This window comes from Furipterus horrens, unplaced genomic scaffold, assembly GCF_987537825.1.
Source record: "Furipterus horrens unplaced genomic scaffold, mFurHor1.1.pri manual_scaffold_12, whole genome shotgun sequence".
NCBI lineage: Eukaryota > Metazoa > Chordata > Mammalia > Chiroptera > Furipteridae > Furipterus > Furipterus horrens.
This window is the reverse complement of record NW_028327182.1, coordinates 66,381,950-66,405,693: the sequence shown is the minus strand read 5'-3', so window position 1 is coordinate 66,405,693 and position 23,744 is coordinate 66,381,950. Positions and strand designations below refer to the sequence as shown.

General features: G+C 35.2%; 1 protein-coding gene and 1 pseudogene across 2 annotated transcripts in view; one reads left to right on the top strand and one right to left on the bottom strand.

Annotated features, from left to right (window-relative positions):
- The window catches only part of NALF1 (NALCN channel auxiliary factor 1), a 685,344-nt gene that overhangs the window by 260,035 nt on the left and 401,565 nt on the right, over positions 1–23,744 (top strand). The window lies entirely within an intron of this gene.
- LOC149996297 (phosphoglycerate kinase 1 pseudogene) lies at positions 11,973–13,489 on the bottom strand (annotated as a pseudogene).

Below are 23,744 nucleotides of genomic sequence, written 5' to 3'. Positions count from 1 at the left end.
TTAAATTTGATTGCTGGGTTACTTTCTTCTAATTGTCATTGTAATACATAATCTTCAACCTTGACTGTCATGGTGATTTTATTATCTATAACATTATCTAGAGAGACAAGTTTCTTACAGCTTCTTAACCAGAGGTAAGAATTTGATTTTTTATAATTAACCATCAGGTGATAAGCAAGTGAGACAATGGTCTACAGTTTTTGTGATTATGTTCTATAAGATATGATGGTCTCATGTGAGTAATAATGTATTACACTGGAATTAGGCTATATAATAGGAAAATCTTTAAAGTTATTTAAATTTTCTTATCTGCAGGTATATAGATATAATTTCCCTAAAAGGCATTATGCAACTTATTTAAATAAAGAAATCAAATCGTATTTCTTTATTAATTTCATTTTACTAATTAGCATTTGTTAGCTTCTTTTCCGAGTGTACCAGTTAAAATTGACATATAAAGACTGGACAGGAAAAAACAAAAACAAGAGCACTTAAAATCATGTTGAACATTTTTACTATTTTGGAAATTAAGTTCAAGTAAAAATAAATAATAAAAATGGCATTATATATTCATTGGATTTACAAAGCTTCAAATATTTGGCAATGACAAGTATTGACTGGGATGTGGGAAAATCGGAAGTCAGACTGCTGGAGGAGGTGAAAAACATTTTGGGGAGCAATTTAGCAAAATGAGGGGGATCCTCCAAAACAAAAATTTATGTATAAAAAATTCTGTATTTATTCTTACATGTTTAAACTTCAGTCCCTGTCAAAATACTCCCTATTTTATGCAATATACTGATCAAGTGTTTTTTTCCACTGCTCAAAACAGTTTTTGAACTCATCAATTTTAATGCCTTTTAGTGCTTCTGCCATTTTTTGTTTCACCTCTTCCACGTTGGGCAAAATGTTTCCCTTTGACGACTTAATTCATCAAGAAAAAAAAAAAAGTCATCCAGGTCAAGAGAGGGTGAGTAGGGAAGGTGGGTCATGGGGGTCATGCATTTTTGGTCAAAAACTACTGAATGCTCAGCTCAGTGTGGGCAGATACGCTGGTAAATCACCCATCATGGAATGGGCAAACATGTTGAAAGAGTCTTCAAAAAAATTACTGAAGCCAAAGGAGCCTCTTACAGCAACACCAGCTGTACACTGATACAGATGGGTTCCTAGAACATTCAGTGGGGAAAGCCTGTTATACAAGCAGCCCACCCACCAGAAGAAAATTCTAGTTTTTTTGGGTCCCCCTTTGCATTTTAAAAAGATTACACCAGATACACTAAAATTTATGTCTAGATATAATCTAGAGATTCCGTTTCACACATACTCAGAATCATGCCTAACAGTGTTCTTTGAAACATTTTCATTATATTGTGTTGTATAAACAACAGAAATGTTCAACAATAAAATAAATTGTTATAAACTCATACTACATGATATCATAAAACAAATAAAGTGATTCAATTACTTAACTTGAAAGTTAATTATTTTTTATTATGTACTCTTCTAGTCTCTGAGTAAAGAACAGCAAAAACAAATAGACAACAAAAAGTCCTAAATATATTTTGGCTTTTTAATCAGGGAAGACAAATTACATCAGATCAGAAGTGAGAAGAAAAAGAAGCTATGGTCAGTAAGTAATGATAATAGATGAAAGGCTGCTATCTCAGATAGGGTGGTCGATATCTCTATAAAGTGATACTTAATTAGTGACTTGAATGAAGTAAGGGAGTAAACTCTGCAGTAATGTGGAGGAAAAGATCCTATGAAGAAGGACCAGTAATTTCCAAAGCATGTACTTTAGAGGAATCGTTGTTTGCCATTTCTTACCAGATAAAGTAGAAGAATAGAATTTGTTTTGCTTCTATAGACAAGACTGAGGAAGGAGCATTCTTGATATAAGAATTATTAAATATTTGGTTTTTGGAATATTAAATATGATATGCACATCAGGTATCCAGAAAATGATGTTATCTGGGCAGTTGTACATATGAAGAGGCACTCAAGGGGAATGTTCAGGACTAGAGGTATATAGTTGGGAAACTTCTGCCTATAAATTGATTTAAAACTATGAGACTGGTTGTAATTACCAGAAATGTGAATACAAACTTTTAAGGACTGAGTCTTGAGTTACTTAAATATTTAGAGATTGGAAGGTAAAAGGATTAAACAAAAAGGTAATTAAAAAAGTATAAAGATAAAGGCAGAGATCCAAGAGTTATTGGTACATATAATATAAAAATAAGTAAAAAGGAAATTACATTAAAAATTGTGTGTGTGGGTGTGTACATAAAGCACTATCTGGACATATAGTACAATGTTAACATTATTTATCACCATCTAGGTAATATGACATCAGGTTTTGGAACTATTTCTTTCTTTTATTTTTTATTATAGTGGCTGATTTTTAAAAATAATTATGTAGTATTTTACAATGAACAACAAAAACTTTTCTTCATGAAAAGTATCAGGCAGGTTTTTCATAGTCTCAGTCAGGATAAATTTTTACTTTTGTTTACCATTGTATTGAACTACCTTTATTGATTACTTTTCTTTTGTACACTATTGCATTTTTTCCTCCTGGAAACAAGCCATTGGCACAATGCAATACCCTTTATGTTACCTCCATTATTTATAAGAACAAAAGCACTGGAAAGAAAGAGTTTTCATGGGTGCAAGATCGATAGTTTCAGCTGGACCTCTAATGTACAAACTAAAACTTAAGTATTTTCATTGTCTCTATTATATGAAAGAAAGTTGTAGAGTGAATGGTATGGAGGATAGAATGCTAGATAAAATAACTTACTGTGGAAGTTTCCTAAATCTTGTACAAAATTCATAATTTAAACCATCTTTGCCTTAAATCACCTTGTCTACATGTGCAGGAGTGCCATGAGTATGTGAATGTGTGAGTGTGTGTGTGTTTTTTTTATATTCATTACGCATGTCACAAGGCATCAAGGCAGTTATTGGGTTGGCCAAAAAGTTCATTTCTTTTATCTCCATAAAATAAAAGACACATTTTTTTATTTTCACCAATAACTATTAATTTGGATATTTTGAGTATGTTGACTAGCTCCTGTGTTACAGAACATTGCTTGTTCTCAAATACTGTCTCAATTGACTGCTATCAACTTTAACTAGTCCACCCAACTGTGAAGCATCATCCATCACAAAACTTCACACCTTTGTGACCACCTTTGACATGTTCACAGCACCTTCTTCATACACTGTACAAATCTTTTTGTGTGTGTGCTTCAGTTGCATTTTTACCTTTCTGGAAGTAATAAAGCATAACAAACTCAAAATGTTGCTTATTTTCTTCCATCTTCAATATTGAAATGGCTGCACAAAAATTCTCCAATTTTGATACTTTTTTAAATGCACACTGATATGACGGCTGTCAAAATACAATCTAACAAAATTATTTTGAATGAAATTAAAGACAACTAAGCACTACTAGAGCCATCTTTACAGAAAAAAGCAAGCAAACTTTTTGGCCAACCCAATACTTGCTGCCTTTTGTTAGTACCTTTCATAATAAGTAGACTTTTTCAAGGATTGACTTGAAGAATTGGTTCACTTTATCTAGAAGTGCACATCTGATAATCTCAGAGAGCAAATATGAACAGTAGTCCCCTAATATATACAAAATATCATTTAAGTTTTATCTCAATTTTAAAATAGATCAAACTATCCCAAGCAAACACCAGGTTGAAAGAGGGCAAATAGGGAACATACCTTAGAACAAGTCATTGTTGTTTAATTGATGGGAGATGACTTCAAAAAGTTCAATTTCTTAAAAGAACAGGCATGATGTCTTTCCTTAAGATAAATATATATAATATTGAGCATAAAGAAAATTGCCTTTTCTATGAGGAGGTATATAAACCTCTTTAGAGGATTTGACATAGCATGGTTAGTCTCCAGATGTGAGGTTGACAGAGACCTTAATATTGCAAAGCATCTGTGCATGTAATCTGTAATATTATATGTGCCTAGATGCCTTCTCACTTAGTTTACTCCTCCTCCATGATTTCTTCTCTAATGCCTTCAGAGCCTGATTCCTCTCTCTCTGTCACACACACCACACACACACACACACACACACACACACACACACACACACCACACCACACCCATACACATGCACACAAGCTGGGTTTTAGCAGTTTCCACAGTACAGGCTTTAACATTATTATTTTTATTTATCATCTCAGTGGCTATTAGCCAAATATCTAAACTGAAGTACAGAATATGAAAAAATGAACAGAAAAGCCAGAGAGTGCACTGTACTAGTAATGAGGGGAAAATTTCAGAAAATGATGGTAGGCTGGTCATCTGTAGAGTAGGGCTTTCCTATTTTCTACTCTTTGTGTTAAAATATGTCAAGATCTTTAAGGCTTAATTTTTTTTAGGGAGGGGGATTGTTCTGCATTTTCTCTCACACATCATTCATTGTCCGAGACAATGATGCATGTGAGGCTAACTCAGACTGGACATGTTAATTTGAGTTTTGCAGTAATCTTCTTAAGAGGTATTAACTGGCAGATATGGAAATTAGAAAGCATGCATTATAAATAAATCTAATTTTTCTTATATAAAAATAAAATAGGTATGGGACTGTACTTATTTAGTACCAACTATTTTGTGTCATCATGAAATAGAGTCAGTGAATATGGTGGGCTATGGAAAGCATAAATATACCAGCAATAATGGAAAGATGTTCCTCAGTACTATGTACCATGGTTATTTTTAATGCATTCAATAAAAAATATATAAGAAGACCCTTTTAAAATTTTTAATATACTAAAGTTTGTGAAAAAGAAAGGAAAAATGCCCTGAATTTGTTCTTATTGTTTAGAATGTTTTGTGCAAGAGTAATTTTTCTTAGGACCACATTTTGTTCTCATTTTGTCCTAGACTTGATGTACTTCAATGACAAGGAAAGGTTGTACCATGGTTATTAGCAAAGTGATGGTTTTAAAATGACAAGGTTGCAGTTTGATTTAAAAAGGCTGAAGGATTTCTGTTCCCTTTACTATGACACTAAAACACTTCAGGGACACAAGTGGTGGTCTTGTGGCTCGTGTACCTGGAATGTTTTTTAACTCTGTGTGTTTGTGTTTTAAAATGATAACAGACTAATTAGTTTGTGGTATATCTAACATTTGAAATTATATCATTGTAAAAGATGATAGATAAGCTAGTGCCCTGAAGGCATACAAAAAGTTCAATATTTATTTTTTTCCTTTTTTTGCAAAGGTTTTCTAGCCTTTAACAGAGTTGTTATGGGAAAGCATCAGTTCAACACATTCTTTATGGGGGAAAGAACAATATTAATTTTACTTTTATTTTCCAACTTATAGAGATAATTGTCATAGTTGAGATTTGAGTCACTCAAATAGTATTGTGTTTCTATGCTTTAAACATAATATTATATAAATACATGGAAATATTTTGGTTTATGATTTTCATTTCTCATCTCATAAGTTAAACTGCAATGGGTACAATTTTTTAGGATTACTGTGATGGCACTAAATGTAATATTCTTTGATACCATGCCAAACTGATTAATTTAAGAGAAAACACAGGAAAACATAAAAAGAAAAAAAGAGACTGGAAGCAGGGGAACACAGGGTGACAGATTGGTTGTGTTAAAACCACAAAATGATTGACCCTAACCTTGGCCACCCAAATGAAAATTGTTACTCATTTTACAATGCGTTTACTCAAATTGTGAGAGGTAAAGGTTTCTGGAGTATTTCCATCCATACCCTACCTCATATTCAGTTCTATCTTGTTTAGTTCCTTTCCATATTTAGTGTGAAGTATAACTTTATTACAATATCTATGTAAATATATTTCAGTTACATAAATAATACTTGGGAACCATTGAAATATTGAATTACCCTGCTAAGATCTTTTGTTATTCTCATTCTTATTTAGTTTCGTTAGGGATTTGGCTCACTGTTTGGTCTGTTTTCTCTTAGCTGTCTCTCAGTTTCACATTTACACATTTTTTTCTGTCAATAAGCTTTATAATAGTCTTTGTAAACTCTACAATAGAGTTTATAACAGTTTGATAATTGTATTTTAGAAAATAGTCACACAAACCCTATCAGTCAAGTCTAGCTAATATACAGGGGTTTCCATATGTCTGTAAGGTAAAAGCATATTATAGAAGGTGGCAGTGAAAGGTTGGGGACTGATGGAGCAGGTGAGTTACAAAACTACATATGAAGAAAGTAGTTGGGTTTATTTAGAGTCTCAATGTGACAAGACAAACATGGCTTAAATTGGTACTCATATGCCAATTTAAAGTGATATCCATGTACTGTTACTGAAAGAGAAATTCACAACTGATGGATGTATAAATGGTAAAAGAAATGTTAGAGATGGTTGAGGCTTGTTGCTATCCTTTGAGAAGGACTCTACCCATTTTAAGTAACACTTTTTGTTCAAAATATGTCTTTGATATAAAAAAATATACAAAATATTTAGTTGTGTTGTGTGCTGTTGTAAACCAGAAAACCACTTTTTGTTTTTATGATTACTATAAATAAGGATGGTTTATTTATTTTAGAATTAATAATCTATAATTCAAACAACTTTATTTTCTTTCAACCAATGAACAGACTATTAAGTGCACAATATTTAAGGAGACAAAGGATACACAGTACAGTGATTATCCTGAATGTCATACATGACATTGTTTTTCAAAGCAAATCTAAGGTATTTTGGAAGTTAAGAGATTAATGAACTAATTTCTGTCCCCTAAGAGAAGAAATCACAGAAATAGAATTCTCACTTTAAAAGCCAGGTGTTGACTGTTGTAATTTTTGTGGACTTGTTAGCATTTAAAAATGTTGAGTTTTTATCTTTACATTACAAATAAACATCAGACATTTTCTACCTAGCTGATAGTTAATATTTTTCATAAGAAGATTTGTCAAAACAGTGCTTAAAGGCTATTATAATTACAATTGTGAGGTATCTCTAGTGTCTTTTTTTGCCAACAGAAAACAGGACTAGAAAGAACAGTTAATTCCATCCATGTGAAAACTAAAGTTTAGCCTGTTAAATGATCCAGCTATCTAGATATGTATTCTGTTTGGCCATCCCAACTGATGTTACAAGTTTTAGCAAATATTGCAAGCCCCAATCACAGTATATAATCACTGCCTCAGGGGAATTTTCAAAAACCAGACAATCAAAGAAGAAACTAGTTTACTACATAATCTACTTCCTTAATCAGTATCTAATTATACATGAATTGTTGTTTTGGAAATATTTTACTTTACTGATTCATTTTACAATTGCAGCCTAATTACACAAAATTCAGAGAACTGTATATTAACTGTTATGAAACTAAATGATATCAGTTGTATTCTAATAACAACAATTTAATGTTTAGGGATAAATACCAGTTATTCTCTACTTCACAGAAACAGGAATATCTTGAAGAGGTCATTTACTCTTAAACTATTGAAAATGGTTTTGTGAAATGAAAGAAAATTCATAAAACAAAATTTTAGAACTTCTCAAAGCTTAACTAAATATGTTATTCCTTTAAAGCACTTGTGAAATTACATACTGTTTCAGAAATTATTTCCTTAAATGAATTTATTATAGTAGAAAGGCTTTTAATTGATATTTAGTCAAAAACAACCAAAATTTAGACAGAATTTGTTTTTGACTTCTCTTGTGACCTGAAAAGTCACCAAAAGTTTAATGCTGATGAAAATAATACCTGTAAATTTGTCTTTATCTTGATTTTTTTAACCACGGCTAGTGAGCCAATATTCATAAAAATGTTAAAAGGTAGTAAAAGGGAAACATATGAGGTAAACAACAATTTGGATAATTCACAAACTGATATTTGATTCTTGACTTCTTGAGAATTCATTATATGTTACCACATTATACACTACACAAAAAAAATAATTAGAAAACCATGAACAAAAATAACAGTCCAAAATATTTTGGCAGTGACCTGTTTGCTAGTTTTTGTCCTGAATATTTTAGGACATTTTTCAATTAAAATGGATTGTAATTAAATTTGTTTGGGCAGAAATGTACCTTGGCCTTTGATTAAGTTGATAATTTTAGTGTTTTTAAATGTTTAATCCATTTCTTAAAATGACATCAAGCTATGATATTGCCATTCATGGAGGTTTACATGCTCTGAATGCATTTAAAGATTTGGCTCTCTTTCTCTTTTTTTCATTACTCTAGGAAAATATGATTGATTCAGTTTTATACACATGCGGAATGCCATCAACATGGTGCCAAGTATAACCCATTCAAAAAAAAAAATTAAAAGGACATTTCTTTTTTTGCTGCTGCCAAAATTATGCAGATGTAGAAATTAAAAATTCTAAGACTACATGCCAGAGATTGTTCAAGGGAAACTTACTTATGTTATTTTCTTTTTTCCATTCACAAATAGCAGGTTTATAAATGCCAAAACAGCCTTCATTGAAGCAATATAATGAGCAAAGTATTTCTTTAATGACTGCACTCTCGTCCACTTGTGTGCCCAAGCCATTATATCCTGGGTCCCTTTTTCATGCCCAATTAATTGGGCCCTGTCTTATTTTTTCAAATGTGCTTAATTGGTTCAGTTATCTGGGGCTTTTCTTGTGATCTCCAGACATCTAAGGCTGTCATGGTCATGGTTCTCAAATCATTCTTTCCACATCCTGTAACATTCATGTATTATGCTATGTCAAATTGCATCTAGTCAGAGACTCAAAAGGGCCTAAAGTGATATGGGCCATTAAATTATTTGATAAACTAATTTCTGTTAAGGCTCTCTGGACCTATTTCTCAGCTAAAATTTGTTTATGTCAATAGTGCCCCGTGACTAACATTCTGCTTTTGGTAGCTCTTCAATGATATCACCATGAGAATAAAGGAGGATGCTTCATGTGGGCTTGTGGAAACAGCTCTTGATGAGTGGATTATGATAGCTTAATTAAATAAGTCTTTGGGAATAAAGATTCATGCGAAAGCAAAATAAAATCTTTACAAGCCATTCAATCATGCATCCATCCATCCATTCATTTGTTTATTCATCACATCTTATTGTACAGGCCCTGAGGAAAGGAATACAGATGTACCCTCAGGTGGTTTACAGAACAGCAGAGATGCACTCAAGTGACAGAAATCAATGTACAGTGTCTAGTGTCTATTAGATTCTCCCCCAGCCCAGCTGAAAGTAAAAATAGGCACAATAGAGCTAATGGCAATAATGATAAAAGTCACTATTGACTAGGAGCTCTATAAGTACCTCCCATTCATTCCTAGGCAAGCTGTGATGAAATCTAAATCTCAGACAGTTGTTTTATTCATGTTTTTTATCACCTTGGCAGTCCCTTTCTACTCATATGAGATAGAAACGAATCACTTTTGCAGATTCATTTATAAAACTGCCTATTTTTATGCATCCTTACTCTCATTTCTTCTCACCCCTTCTTCTCAAAATTAACAGTAATATTTAAAATTTTCTTTACAGAAAAATGGGGATTAAAAAAAACATAATTGAAACAGGAAAAGGTTACCCTGGAAGATATAAATAAAAATTGTGTATATTTTGTAAGTCAGTAAACTTATCTTCCTAACAGAATGATTCCTGACTTTTGCACTGTGTAGTGTTTGAGACCTTTGTCTCTAAAGCATCCACATTTAGCTGAGGAAAGATCTTCAGTCCCTGCAATTCATAGGTAGAGACGTTTATCAGTCTCATTGAATGTTGTATCTCCCTCACTCTCTTCCTGCTCTCCTGAACCTTAAGCCATGAGGAAGCATGTTAACTTTCAGTAGCTTCAATTCTCCAGACACCATATAACCCTTTTGGTATAGTTATAGGTAGTTCTGTCATTGTTCCTAGGAGCAAGGGCAGGTACTCAAAAGCACAGGTCCCAAAATTAGTGATAGGTTTAAGACTTCTGTTTCATGTGAAGATTTCATGAGATTTATTTATTCTACCACTAATTCGTGGCTTTATAGAAGTATCTTAGGATAATAGATAATTCATGGAACATATATGAAGCTTAATGTTTCTCCTTTTACCGTGACACCTTAGTTATTTCTGTTTAATTATTATCCAAGTCTCTTTTCTGCACATAAATTTTAGAACCCAAAGGTAACCAAGGCAGTATGTTGAGAACAGTAGAATGCAAGAATTGTAGCATTTTGTTGATGTTCTTTACTTTTGAAATGCTGTTTTCTCTAATGCATTTTATAAACTTATTTCTACCAAAAATTAGCTTAGGATAACTTTTAATACAGGCATGATCTCTGAGTGATTGCTTTCTGAAAGTATATTGCTAAAATACAAGATAAATAACCTACTTTCCATGAATTGATAAACTCAATTATTTATTTAGAAAACCAACAAAATGAACCCATAACCCCCTGGTATTCTAGGACCACATTGAAGTGATTGCTTTCAGTGTTTTAAACCCCAGGAAATTGAAGGTTTCAAATGCATATCTTTAAACCACATGGACCACTGGGATTCTCATCAGTAACACATAGTAAGATATATATTTTAGAGCTTTACCCTCTTTATAACCACTCTATAGGATGGTTATAGACCCCACATTATATTATAAGTGAGGAGCCTGAGGTAAGATTCCATGGAGCTGCATATTAGAACTAGCTCCTCCTTCTCTACACTACTTTTCCCCAGAGACTACAATTTCCCCAGGTGCCTTGAATTTCCTTTCTTGTGCTTTGTTTCTTTCCTTCAAACACAGCCTTCTATACTCAGTGAGTATAAAATGAATTTTATTGCTTGACTACATTTTGTTATCTGCTGAGGTGACAAACATTCTTCCAGAGCTTAAGTTTTCACAGTAGAGGCTTTGGAACAGTGATTTTCAACTAGTGTGCCTCAATAGTTTTAAGACATGCAATCCCTAACTATTTAGTCAGGAGCACGGACTGCTTTTCCCTTAGATTGTCAAATAAAAAATTACAACAGCCAACACAACAATAGCCATCTGGTGTGAATGAATCAAAATGATACCTATTTTTTGTCACACCAGCAAAAAATACATGCTTTTTTTATGTGCCACAAAACTTTAATAATTAGTTTATGTGTGTCGTAAGGTGGAAAGGGTTGAAAATTTCTGTCTTAGAGTACTAACTTTGAATCCTATTTCTATCATAGCAATTGTTCCTGCGCTAAACATATGGTAAAAAATAATTAAATACAGACTTTGTGTGAAATTTCAGAGAACTGGTATTTTTCCCCAATAGGAAGAATTTTGTGAAATGAATGATTAAATTAATGAACTACCATACAGTATGTTTATGAGGTTGGTATGTGGTAATGGCAGAAAAAATCAACAAAAAGAGCATTGCTTTGTTGTGTTGAGGTATTTATTGTTCCTGACTATGATCCAGGAACAGATGGCAGAGGCTGTCGGCTGGGTTCTGAGGCCCGAGCAAGCAGGAGGTAGGTGATGATAAATGATTGGTAATTTCTTATAGTGGAGCAGCTATTCAGAAGGCTCTTCCAAAGTGAATAGATGCTGGCCTAAAACATCATCTGTGGAATCTTGTCCAATACTTTATTTCTTTCTGTAAGAAAATAAAATTCAGAAGTCTTACCTTTGCCTTTGTGTAATGTTCTTCAGAAAACTTACAATGATTTGTTTGCTTCTGAAATAAAATTATCGGCTTTAAGAGGAGAAACCTCATGTTTATTGCAAGATTAGTTGGATTTTCCTTTCCCTCTGTAAGCAGTTAGGTTTACCAAATACTTCTTTTTTTTTTTTCCCAGTTTCCACGAATATTTTTATTATTTATTTCACAGGTCTCCACCTTCATCTCCCTCACTCCTCACCTCCAACTGGGGGGTTGCATCTTGTTTTCATGCCCAGTAGCAAAAACAATGACAGAGCTAATTGGAGTAAGCTACTCCAAGAACAGAATTAAGCTAACAGTTTACTTTAACAGGCAAAATATAAATATCTGCGCTCTAGAATGCACAATGGTTTAGCCACTAAGAAATTCAGATGGGATCCTGAAGAACGTAGTCAAATCCAGGCTGCAGGAAAGGTGAGCTGATACGCTGCTGGGCAACTGTGTTAAGTGTTCCCGGGCTGCATCTCTGGGCCACTGGCTGAATCTTGCAATGGGGGAAGATCTGAGCTAACACCAAGTACAGATACTAAGCCGAGTGAGGGGATGCGCACAGGAACCGAAAGGCAGGAAAGTACTAAACATTGCTGAGAGCGTCCACCCCCGGCAGGACTTTACCCTCCAGGAGCTCTAAGCTGGCACCACCCCCAGTGCTGACATGGCTGACTTTGTCCTCCGTGTTCCATTTGGCACAGCAAGTGGCAGTGTCCCCGCCACCTATGATGGTGATGCAGCCCCGGGAAGTGGCTTTCACCACCTCGTCCACGAGGGCTTTGGTCCCTCGGGCAAAGGCTTCCCACTCAAACACGCCCACAGGCCCGTTCCACACGATCTGCTTGGCCCTGGCGACAGCCTCGGCGTACTTCTTGCTGCTGTCAGGCCCGCAGTCCAAGCCCATCCAGCCAGCAGGTATGCCGGAGGCCACGGTGGCTTGGCCAGTCTTGGCATTCTCATCAAACTTGTCAGCGGTGACAAAGTCTACCGGCAAGGTAATCTTCACACCGTTCTTCTCAGCTTTGGACATCAGATCTTTGACAATCTTGGCTCCCTCTTCATCAAACAGAGAGGTGCCAATCTCCATGTTGTTGAGCACCTTAAGGAAGGTAAAAGCCATCCCACCACCAATAATCATCTTGTTGACTTTGTCCAGCATGTTATTGATCAGCTGGATCTTGTCTGCAACTTTACCTCCGCCCAGGATGGCCAGGAAGGGTCGCTCCGGGCTTTCCAAGGCCTTGGCGAAGTAGTTCAGCTCCTTCTTCATCAGAAAGCCTCCAGCCTTCTGTGGCAGATTGACTCCCACCATAGAGCTGTGGGCTCGGTGTGCAGTGCCGAACGCGTCATTGACATAGACATCCCCCAGCTTGGAAAGCGAAGCTCGGAAAGCTTCTATTTTAGCTGGCTCGGCTTTAACCTTATTCCCAGAAGCATCTTTTCCCTTCCCTTCTTCTTCCACATGAAAGCGCAGGTTCTCCAGCAGGATGACAGACCCCGTGGCCGGGTCGGCACAGGCTTTCTCCACTTCAGGGCCCACGCAGTCCTTCAAGAACAAAACGTCCTTGCCCAGCAGAGATTTGAGCTCCACAGCAACGGGCTTCAAGGAGTACTTGTCAGGCATGGGGACGCCATCAGGCCGGCCCAGGTGGCTCATGAGAACAACGGACTTGGCTCCATTGTCCAAGCAGAACTTGATGCTTGGGATGGCGGCCTTGATCCTCTGGTTGTTTGTTATCTGGTTGTTCTTCATAGGAACATTGAAGTCCACTCTCATGATGACCTGCTTCCCCTTCACATCCACCTTGTCCAGAGTCAGCTTGTTGGAAAGTGACATATTGGCAACAGAGCAGCGCAGAGAGACCGAAGGACCACACAGCGATGGAGACAGCAGCGAATGTCCCAAATACTTCTTGTTTGCACATATTTGCCATGCCAGCCATGACTGGTTTGCCCCATTCATTAAAATTTGGTGTAATAATTTCCCAAATTTATTTGTATTGATTTTAAGGTGAATGAGTGAAAATTTTTTTATTTGATTGGTTTAAACAATTGATAATTAAAATCTATTTTGAAGGGAGATCAGTGACTAATAGAACAGAAATTTTAAGTCTCTGAAAATCAGAATAACTCTAAATTGCAATTTTATCACATTCTACTTTTGTGTCTATAGTCAATAATTTTATCTTTCTGTGCCTCTGTTAATCATCTGCAAAGCATAAAAAATCTCTTCCAAGGCTAGTGTGAGGATGAATTATTTTTAATTATTCAAGGAAGCCAGCATTATATAGTATCTAACAGGCATTTAAAAATGGTAGCCTGATATTAAATATTAGTGATAACTGTACTACTACTGATTATATTGAAAACCCACTGTACTGGGTAAAAGAAAGCAACAAAGCAGGAGGAATGTGAGAACCACCCAATTTGTGGGCTTCAAATGGAGCAATGCCTGCCATGAAGACAGGTATGAAAGTGATAGTGAGATCTACCTGCTATCAGAAATGAACCTCTCTATTTATCATAAGTGAAAAGTACAAACCACCTAAAAACATGTGGTAGTTCCGTTAATATTTCTACTTGGTTTAATATTATTTATTTCCATGATAAAAAATGAGAACCATTTTGATACTGATATTCCTTCAAGAAGCAATAATTTAAAAGTTTCTTCTAACTGCTCTTGACATATTGATCGCTGCTTCTTTGAGGTTTAATTTTTGATGTTAAACTACAGGTATGAACTGATAAATAAATGTAGAAAAAATGAGTTCTTCAAATCCAAGATTTAGAAGAAAGTAGCTCAATTCCTTAAACAGCCATGTAGTAAAATATTTTCAATGGTTCTACTTTGTAACTGTCTTGCTCATATGTGGTAACTTCTGCTGTTTCAAATCACAATTCCCATTAAAACTCTGAAATGAGTCTGGTATATGTTTAATTTTTCTATGTATGTAATGCATATTAATCTTGCATTCATTTGAGTGACTCCCTTGTCCTTATGTGCTATTCTTTCAAGAAAATAGATGTATTCCTTTTAGAAACAGGAAAGGGAGTGTTGTTTATGGGAAAGCCCATAGGTTATTGCATGTCTTTAAAATAAAAACTGTAGTATCTACATATGCAGGTCCCAAGGACCTTTTAGAATGTAACCTATGTCCTATATGGTCCTTAGGCCTCATTGCTGTGCACTCTATTGTGATACATAATGGAAAATTAAGGGAAAACTATTTGTTGTTAGGATTGGGGTAAACCTAGAATTGGGGTAAACTTCTCTCTTTCACTGGAAAACAAAGGAGGAAATAATGAAGGGAGGAGAGAACAAGAGGAAGGAAAAAGGCCAAATTAGCAAGCAGGGGGAGGTTCAAAGTGATTTGAAAATATAATGAAAGCCAGATATTTGCATCCCTATAAAATGTACATACATGCAAAATTCTGTGTATAATTTCTGAAAGTTTCAGTACTTCCTAAAATGTTCATCATTAATGTCAGATTAAGAATCCTGAATCTCTTTAGGTAAGAGAATGTCAGCAGTCATACATGCTAACCCAGTGTATTTTTACTATTAAATTGAGAGTTTAAACAAAATTTTTATTACAAAGCTTAACGTTTTAAAATTAGACTTAAAATCACAGTGGCTATTTTAAAATGATTATTTTAATGGATGACTCTTGCTATATTTTATCATCATGGGCCACACCAATAGACAGAAAATATTTATTTTATGAAAACAAAGATAATGTAGTTTTTATCAAGTTAAACTTTATAATTTATAGTTGATCTGACATAAAATATTCTAGTAAAAATTTTATTTAATTGATGATATAAAGCATGCTAATAAAATTATTTGAAAATGTATTCATTTCATAAAACATATACACAGATCTTAAGATAGAGAGTACATCACTAAGGTAGTTCTTGGAAAAATACATATATAATTATTATATTTTACAAATTGTATATTTCATAAATATATATTTAAAATGTGTTGTTATATATTTTTATATATGAATTTAAATATATACAAATGTTTTATCTTTCCAATTCAGAATCTTTATTTTATTTTATAATAAAAGAATAGACTGGGTGATTTAGAAGAAGAGATAGAGAAAAGAGGAAGGAAATTATAATGAAATAGTTCAAGAAATATTCCTGGAAATGGTGAAAATGGTCCTACCTTTAGATATATTATTGGGAAATTTCAAACCATTAGAGGAAGATTCTAAGATTTGCCAGAGAATGGAAAGAAATGACATAAAAAGAAACAAAAGAATTTGAACTTCTCAAGAGCAAAGCCAAAGTGAGAATATAATGCATGAATGTACAAGTGTAGACACATTTCAGCCTACCTGTAGATAACAGATTAAAAAATTGAAACTGAATTTTTCATAATTTTTTTTATTTAAGAGAGGAAATCATAATTAAAATATCGTTCTCATGATTTTTTGTTCTTAGATATGACATTTTCATGTTTAGAGTTTATACATTTGTTTACATGTAAAAAAAGTATATGCAATTCAAATTTACCTTAAGTATTTCCTTAAATAAAAATTTAAGAAAATAGACCATTTAAAACTATAAGTTAAAGTTGAAATAATCGTCTATAAATTCTGACCCAATAACCAGTTATGCTTCCTGCTACAAATTCGACTTACAATCATCATGCTGGATGATTGACATTCCTTTATTTTTTCTTGATCCAGAATGACTTGGCAAGTCTTGTCTTTTTGGTCCGGAATGTTTTCAGTATTTCAGACCAGATATAATTGTTACCTGTCTGTGAAACCTTTCCTGCTTCTCTGAAAATGCAGGGGATCTTCTTTATCAAATAATCCATAACACTTGTATTTCCACCATTATTATCATTTTTGTTATTCTCTATAAAATGTGAGTGTTTCCATATTAGTCTTATCCTATAGATAGAGCAGAATCCATGTCTCCTCCAGGCTTGTATCCCTGGTTTCTTTCTTAGTGCTTATTCATAGTAGGTTCTTAATGACAATTTCTTTGGTGTTCATGTCGTATTAATTTTAAGACATCCTCAGTCAACAAAAAATTATTTTTATCATTACTTGTTTAGCATTTTGTATGTGATACATATGATTCATACCATGTCTAGAGCTTTGTGCTAAGCACCCTATGACATAGGAGACATGAGTGACAATGTAGAATGAAATATAAAAATTGCTGGAAGAAAGCCTATAGCTTTATAGCAAATTAATCATATGAGAATTAAGCTCCCAAAGGAATATGATGAAGGAATAATCACCATAAATGGAATTGTTAGGAGCAAGAACCATTATCATTATCATGGGTTTATATAAAATGATGGGCGATAATAGAGTCACAGAAAGTAAGAGACTATTTAATGTGAATTGATGAATGTCTGAGTTGTGGAAAAATACAATTTGCTTATGATGAAGAATTCAACAGGACTCAAGCATGTACTTGCAAGGTTGCACCTATTATCTCGACATTTATTGGAGTATACTTTCATTTTGTCTCATTAAAACTTTGCTTCAAATAGAACTAGAATTAATGTTTATTTTGTTCATGATTCAGTTGCCTCTCTCATTATACAATTTTGTTGTACTACATAAGGTTTTATGTGTTAGTTTTTAGTTAAATTAGCAAGACCATTGATTTTGAAAGTGTATTCTTATCTTCTGATTGCTTTACACTAGACAGAAAAAAAGACATTATATTAAACTTTAAACCATTCATATTAATTAAGATAGATGATAAGTAGGAAAATCAAAAGGTTTAAATCAGAAACCAGCCATAGTACATCAAGCTACAGAGCTTTGCTCCGTTGATTCTACTTTTTTATATATGAAAAAAATACCACATGTTTCAATTGAAGTAATACCAAGAAGAAACAATAACACACCAATTACCCAGCTTTTGACAAATGCTGTCCTGGATCAGTGGTTAGCTTGCCATAACCTAATCAAAATGCCTCCACGGAACAAATAGTGCAAACAAAACAGAAGTAACTATTTTTCTTGAAAAAATCATTTCTAAGTCTTAGTTTTTACTGCCAGGGCATTATATTTAGCTCTTATCTGGGTTTACAGTGTTTTCACCATTATTCTCTGGTCCTTTTCTTACTTAATGCCTCTTGGTTCCTGTTCAGATGGGCACAGTGAAGAACAGTTTTTCTTCTATTGTTGCAATGACTTTCTTTTTCCTCTTGTTCTTCAGCTGGTTTTTCTTTGATTTCTGAATTTCCGCTAAGCCTCTATTTCTCACTGGTCAAAAGCTGACACCCTTTCTTTATGCTCTTAAAATATTTAGTTGTAATTCAGAAAGAGGTGAAAATATGTGCATTAAATACAATTCCCCAGAGTTTTCAGCTTTTTTCTTAAAATTCAGAAAGAATTTAATTTATAGTTTAATGTATTAGGGAAACATTGATTGCCTTCTGTGTGCTGGGCACAGTTCTAGACTAAAAACATAGAACAACCAGCAAGAAAAGTTTTTCAGTCATCAAATATATTCTTAAAGGAAGATACACAAAATTAAACAAATAAACAATAATACAATTTGAGACAATGAAAAGGACTATGAAAAAAATGAAAGAAGGTCATGTAATGAAGAGCACCTGGGCAAGTGCTACTTTTGAAAAATCAGCCAGGGCAGACCTCTCAGAGAGGTGCCATGAGAGCTGACACATGAATAATAGAAAGGACCCAGCTATACACAGAATGGAGGCAGAGAATTCCAAACAATGAAATAAATGATTGAAAAATTTCTTTGGTAGAAACAGGCAAAATTGTTAGGGAACAAATTGAGGACATACTGTGGCAAAGTTAAATACTGAATGGATATTGATTGAGAAAATGAATATTCAAAGTAAAAGTGGAGGTGAAAACTGGAGAAAGAATAGCATCAACTCAGTGTTGCACCTGTGGAATTTTAGGTCTTCATGAAATCTGCAGGAGAAATTTTTAAATGAATGGAAATTCAAAGAATTTTAGGCTGGGGTTATACATCTAAAGACAAAGTATTAGAAGTGATATTGAATGATATCAATGAAAGACAAGTGTTTTCTAACAAGGCAGGTAAGGATAAAAGTGGGACCTCAAGGCTAAAAATAACAGGAAATCAAAACGGACATAGAGAGATGGGAGTTGAACTTGAAGGGATTTTTGCAAATACAATATTCCAGAAGCTAATGGGGTAGGAGTGGGAAAGTTTCAAAAACATGGTGGTTTTTATATCAAAGGCCATAAAATATTTGAGGGAGAGAAAATGAGAAAAAGAAATCTACCAGGACTTCCAGCCAAGATGGAGGGGCAGACAGACATGCCGCGTCTTCCTCCACAATGAAGGAATACAACTACCTCAAAACTAGAAACAACCAGAAGTTCCAGAAAATCAAACTGCATGGAAGTCCAGCAAACAAAGATATGAAGAAGGAATACTCATCTAGACAGGTAGGAGGGGCAGAGCTGGGGCAGAGAGGACACAGTGTGGTGGTGGCTGCAGCAGTGGTGGCAGTGGAAGGCTGGTAGAAAGCGCAGTCACACATTTTAAAGTCAGGAGGGACACCTGAGGAGCGTTCCTAGCTCCTCACTGGACCTCGCAACCCACAGTCCTAGCACCAGGGAAAATCAAGCCTCATTGCTTCTGACTGTGCAGATAGTGGGGATTGGGGTGGAGGCAGAAACTGCTGGTCTCAGCAAAGTCCACTTGTTTAAAGGGCCTCCATGGTCTTAGAACGTCCACAGACCTACCCACTCTGGAAATGATGGCCAGGGCAGCAGCTAGAGGGTCACCAGTCCCATCTGGAAGTGGTAGAGGTGCCTGGAAAAGGGGTGAGTGCTGGGCCCCTCTCGGACCCCTCCCCCACATACAGCACCACAACGTGGTGAAACAGGTTGCCCTGTACCGATGAATCCCTAAGGCTCTGCCCCTTACAATGAAACAGGAGCAACAGCTCTACCTGGGATGCAGAGGCAAACAAACACAGCAGCCTGTCAGAATGAGGAGACAGAGAAGTATGGCCCACAAAGGGGAAACAGATCAAGGTTCCAGTGGGAGAACTAAGTGACAAGGAAATAGTGAACCTAACAGATGAGGAGATAGACAACCTAACAGATGCAGAATTCAAAACACTGGTGATGAAGATGCTCACAGGCGTGACAGATATGCTTGAGTACAGCAAATGCATAGGAGAAGAAGTGAAGGCTATGCTAAGTAAAACGAAGGAAAATCCACACAAAACCGATGGTGAAGGGAATGAAACCGGGGTTCAAATCAATGATTTGGAACATAAGTAAGAAAAAAGCAGTCAACCAGTGCAGAATGAGGAAGCAAGAATTGGAAAAAATGAGAAAAACTTCCCAAATTTTGCAAAGGAGAGGGACATACGGGTCCGGGAAGTATGGAGGGTCCCAGGCAAGCTGGACCAGAGGGGACCACACCAGGATGCATCATGACTGAGATGCCAAAGGTGAAAGATAAAGACAGAGTCAGGGGGCAGCAAGAGAGAGGTGGAGAGTTGCCTACAGGGGGTTGCCTATAGGACTATCAGCTGATTTCTCAGAAGACACTTTGCAGGCAGGAAGGGACTGGCAAGCAGTATTCAATGTGATGAAACACAACCTGCAATCAGGATTGCTCTATCCAGCAAAGTTATCATTTAGAATGGAAGGGCAGATGAAGTTCTTCCCAGACAAGGTGAAGCTAAAGGAGTTCATCATCACCAAGCCATTATTATATGAAATGTCAAAGGGACTTACTTAAGAAAAAGAAGATCAAGACTATGAACACTAAAATGACAACAAACTATCAACAATGGAATCTAAAAAATTAGAACAAAATCCCACTAAGAAAACCAGAATAGGAACAGAATCATAGGTATGGGGATCATTTGCAGGGTTATCAGCTGTAAGGGGGAATGGGGAGAAATGGGGAAATGGTGCAGGGACTAAGAAGCATAATCGGTTGGTACAAAATAGACAGGGGGATGTTAAGAATAATATAGGAAAGGGTGAAGCCAAAGAACTTATATGCACAACCCATGGACATGAACTAAGGGGAGTGGGATTCCTGGAGGGAAGGGGGTTACTGGGCAGAGGGGAGCAAAGGGGAAAAAAATTAGAACTACTGTAACAGCATGCTCAATAAAATATGCTTTAAAAAATCTACCAAAACATCTAATAAGATTTTTGCAATAGGCAGAAGAAGATTTAAGTAAATTATTTAAATCACAGAACTAATAGAGTGAGGATCAACATGCTACATACCGTAACTTAGCAAAAGAATTTTGAACATATATTTCCAAGATCACATATTGCTTCATTTGGAAGTGCTGTGACTTTTAATAGTTTTTGATATTACACATGGCTTGTTTTTTCCCTCCCAGTTCATTTTCCCTTTCTTCCTAGGTCCACAGCTGACCAACTAGAACATGCATTACACTCTCCTTGCAGCTAGTTGTGCCCTTGCAGTTTGCAGGTATGGTTTGCCTACTCCCAGCCTCTTGAATGAGAAACAAACTTTTATATTACTTAGGCCATAGAAGAGTAGGCACTTTTTTGTTATGAAATTTTTGCTTATCCTCTAATTTGTAGTAGGGGTATGGTTTAGAGTTCATGTAACTCCTGTCCATGTAGGGCTAGCTGCAATATACTCACTCTCTTGAGAAAATTCTATTACAGAAGATTTCAACAGAGTATGATCAATTGTTAAGTCAACTCTGAATTGAGATGAGGAAGTTTTTTTGTGCTTTTGTCCTTCTAAATTTCCTGCCATTTGTCATTTTTAAATCACAGTATACCATTTTTTACCTCCCTGCCACTGTAGATTGTCTTCTCTTCCTAGAGTGGTCTTTCTCATTTTTTGCCTGGCTTACTTCACCCAACTCTATAAGATCCAGATAATAAAACCTTCCATGAATTAGCCATAAAATTAAGCATCTCTCCTTTAACATATATTTAGGTGACTCATATGCAGGACTTTGTAAATACTCTTACTGTAGTATATCACATTGTGTGTTAATTATTTTTACATTAGACTCCTGAACTAGACTATGAAGTCCTTGTTGAGTATGTCACATGATTTATTTGTCATTATTTTCCAACTTTTAACTGCCCAAAGAATTCTCAGCATAGAGAAAGAAAAATTTTGTCTCCTTTGGGGTAATAATTGTTTCACTCTTGGGAATTTTAGATGGAGAAAAAAAGATGTTAATGAATATGTATAAATTATTAATTCTACAGTTATTCTCTGAAATGAACTTTTTAGTGCATTTAAATCTGGTATAATGGGAGCTGAATCATTATCTGCAATAAGATCTGTCAGAGAGATTCCCTTTCATCATTAAAGTTGAAGAGGATGGTAGACTGTACTCTTATTTCCTGATTTGAGTAGGACAGAGAAATTAATCAGGTCTGATCCTGTTACTGTTTTATTTATGTTCTTGCTCTTGATCAGGAGTCGGGCACCAAAGTATTAAACCTGCAAGCACACACACACAAAAACCTTCAAAAACATACATTCATGTACTTTGTTTTATGACAAACTGTGTTCTGTGTCAACCTTGAACTGGAATTCAGAATCCAAAGCTTGTGTTACAGAAGGAAAATAAAATAATCTTAAATGCTATGATTTTTGTAACATAGAAAAATTTGATATTTCCACAGATATTGCCCCTCCACAGACATATGGCTGGAAGTGACAGTCAAGTGTCCATCTTTAGTCAAAAGAAAGAAAGAGAGAAAAGTGATCCCTGAGGCACTCCAAATGAGGTGGAGGAAGTAGTTCATATCCATGAGGGAAAATGACATAATGTGGATGACAACAGCAAATTGTTTATATCAAGAAATATAAACCACCTCTTGTCACTTCCCAGCATATTAGCTATGCTTATGGACTCTCCTGGTGCTGTTGGCCTTAGTGTTTTGAGGTGATTTTGCTCTCCTGGATGTATGGAGAAATCAGGTAGAGCCTCAGAGAATCATGCTGTGCTTACTTACATAAGCACACTGGTGCTTCTGAGATGGTTCCAAGAAAAGGCAGATCATCTTAGACTGAGTACTGGTGTGGTTCTTCGCTGATCTGATTGGATTTGGACTCCTCCCTCCATTCCTTTACCCCCTAATCTTCTCTAATGCAAATGGACTCCACTAAATTTTATTAATCTGAAAAAATCAGCCAAGTCCCAAGGTTCAATTCTATAACAAATATTTTTCTGTTCTATATCCAAATAATTTCCTATTGCTAGTAGAAAATAGAATTTCACAGTGGACCTTGTCCACTTAAGTCTCAAGTTTTCCCTTAGTCCTAATACAGCAAAAAGGGTTAGATCCCTTTCTCAGTCCCAAGAAAAATTTTATGGCATGCATCAATCAGTTATGTTAGCTGAGTTTTGTTATGAGTATTTGTAAAGTATATGTGCAAAATATTTCAAGTGTAAGAATAATTATTGGTCACTTTACTCGCCAAGTTGTCAAGAACTTCTCCTCTCCTTACTCTAGATGGTATTGACCTTTCCCCCAGACTTTTCTTCTGTTTGGTGTGCCAGTTTCTATTTGTAATTCATAGTAACATCTTTGCTAAAAAAGGGCTGTTCATTGTTATGCAGATTGAAGAATCAGTGTGTCCTATAGGAGTTTCAAGCTGTGGAATTAAGTCAGGCCTGCAGAATAATAGGTCCATGGAGCCTTTTACATTATGAGATTTTTGATCTGCTACCAACAAGTCACTAACTTATCCATGAGCCTCTCTTTTCATGAAACAGCAAAGCATGATCTCCAGTAAGTGACTCTAATGCAGACGTATGGTTTTAGTGTGAAATAAAAGTCTTTTCTTTATATATTCATAGCACAAGATCAGTTGTAAAAATTAAAGGAGTAATTTATTGAGTTTTTTAATTCACTCACATATTTAACAAATACTTATTGAGTGCTTGTTTTTGTAGGCGCTAAGACTAACCCAATTTTCAAGAAGAGTCTCTGTTGTCGCACAGTTTGTATTTTAGTTGTAGTGAGGTGGGAAGAAATAGAAAACAAACAGTAAATGATAAAGACATCATGTCAGGTGATGATAAGTGATAGAAGAAAAATGTTGTATGATGAAAGAACAGA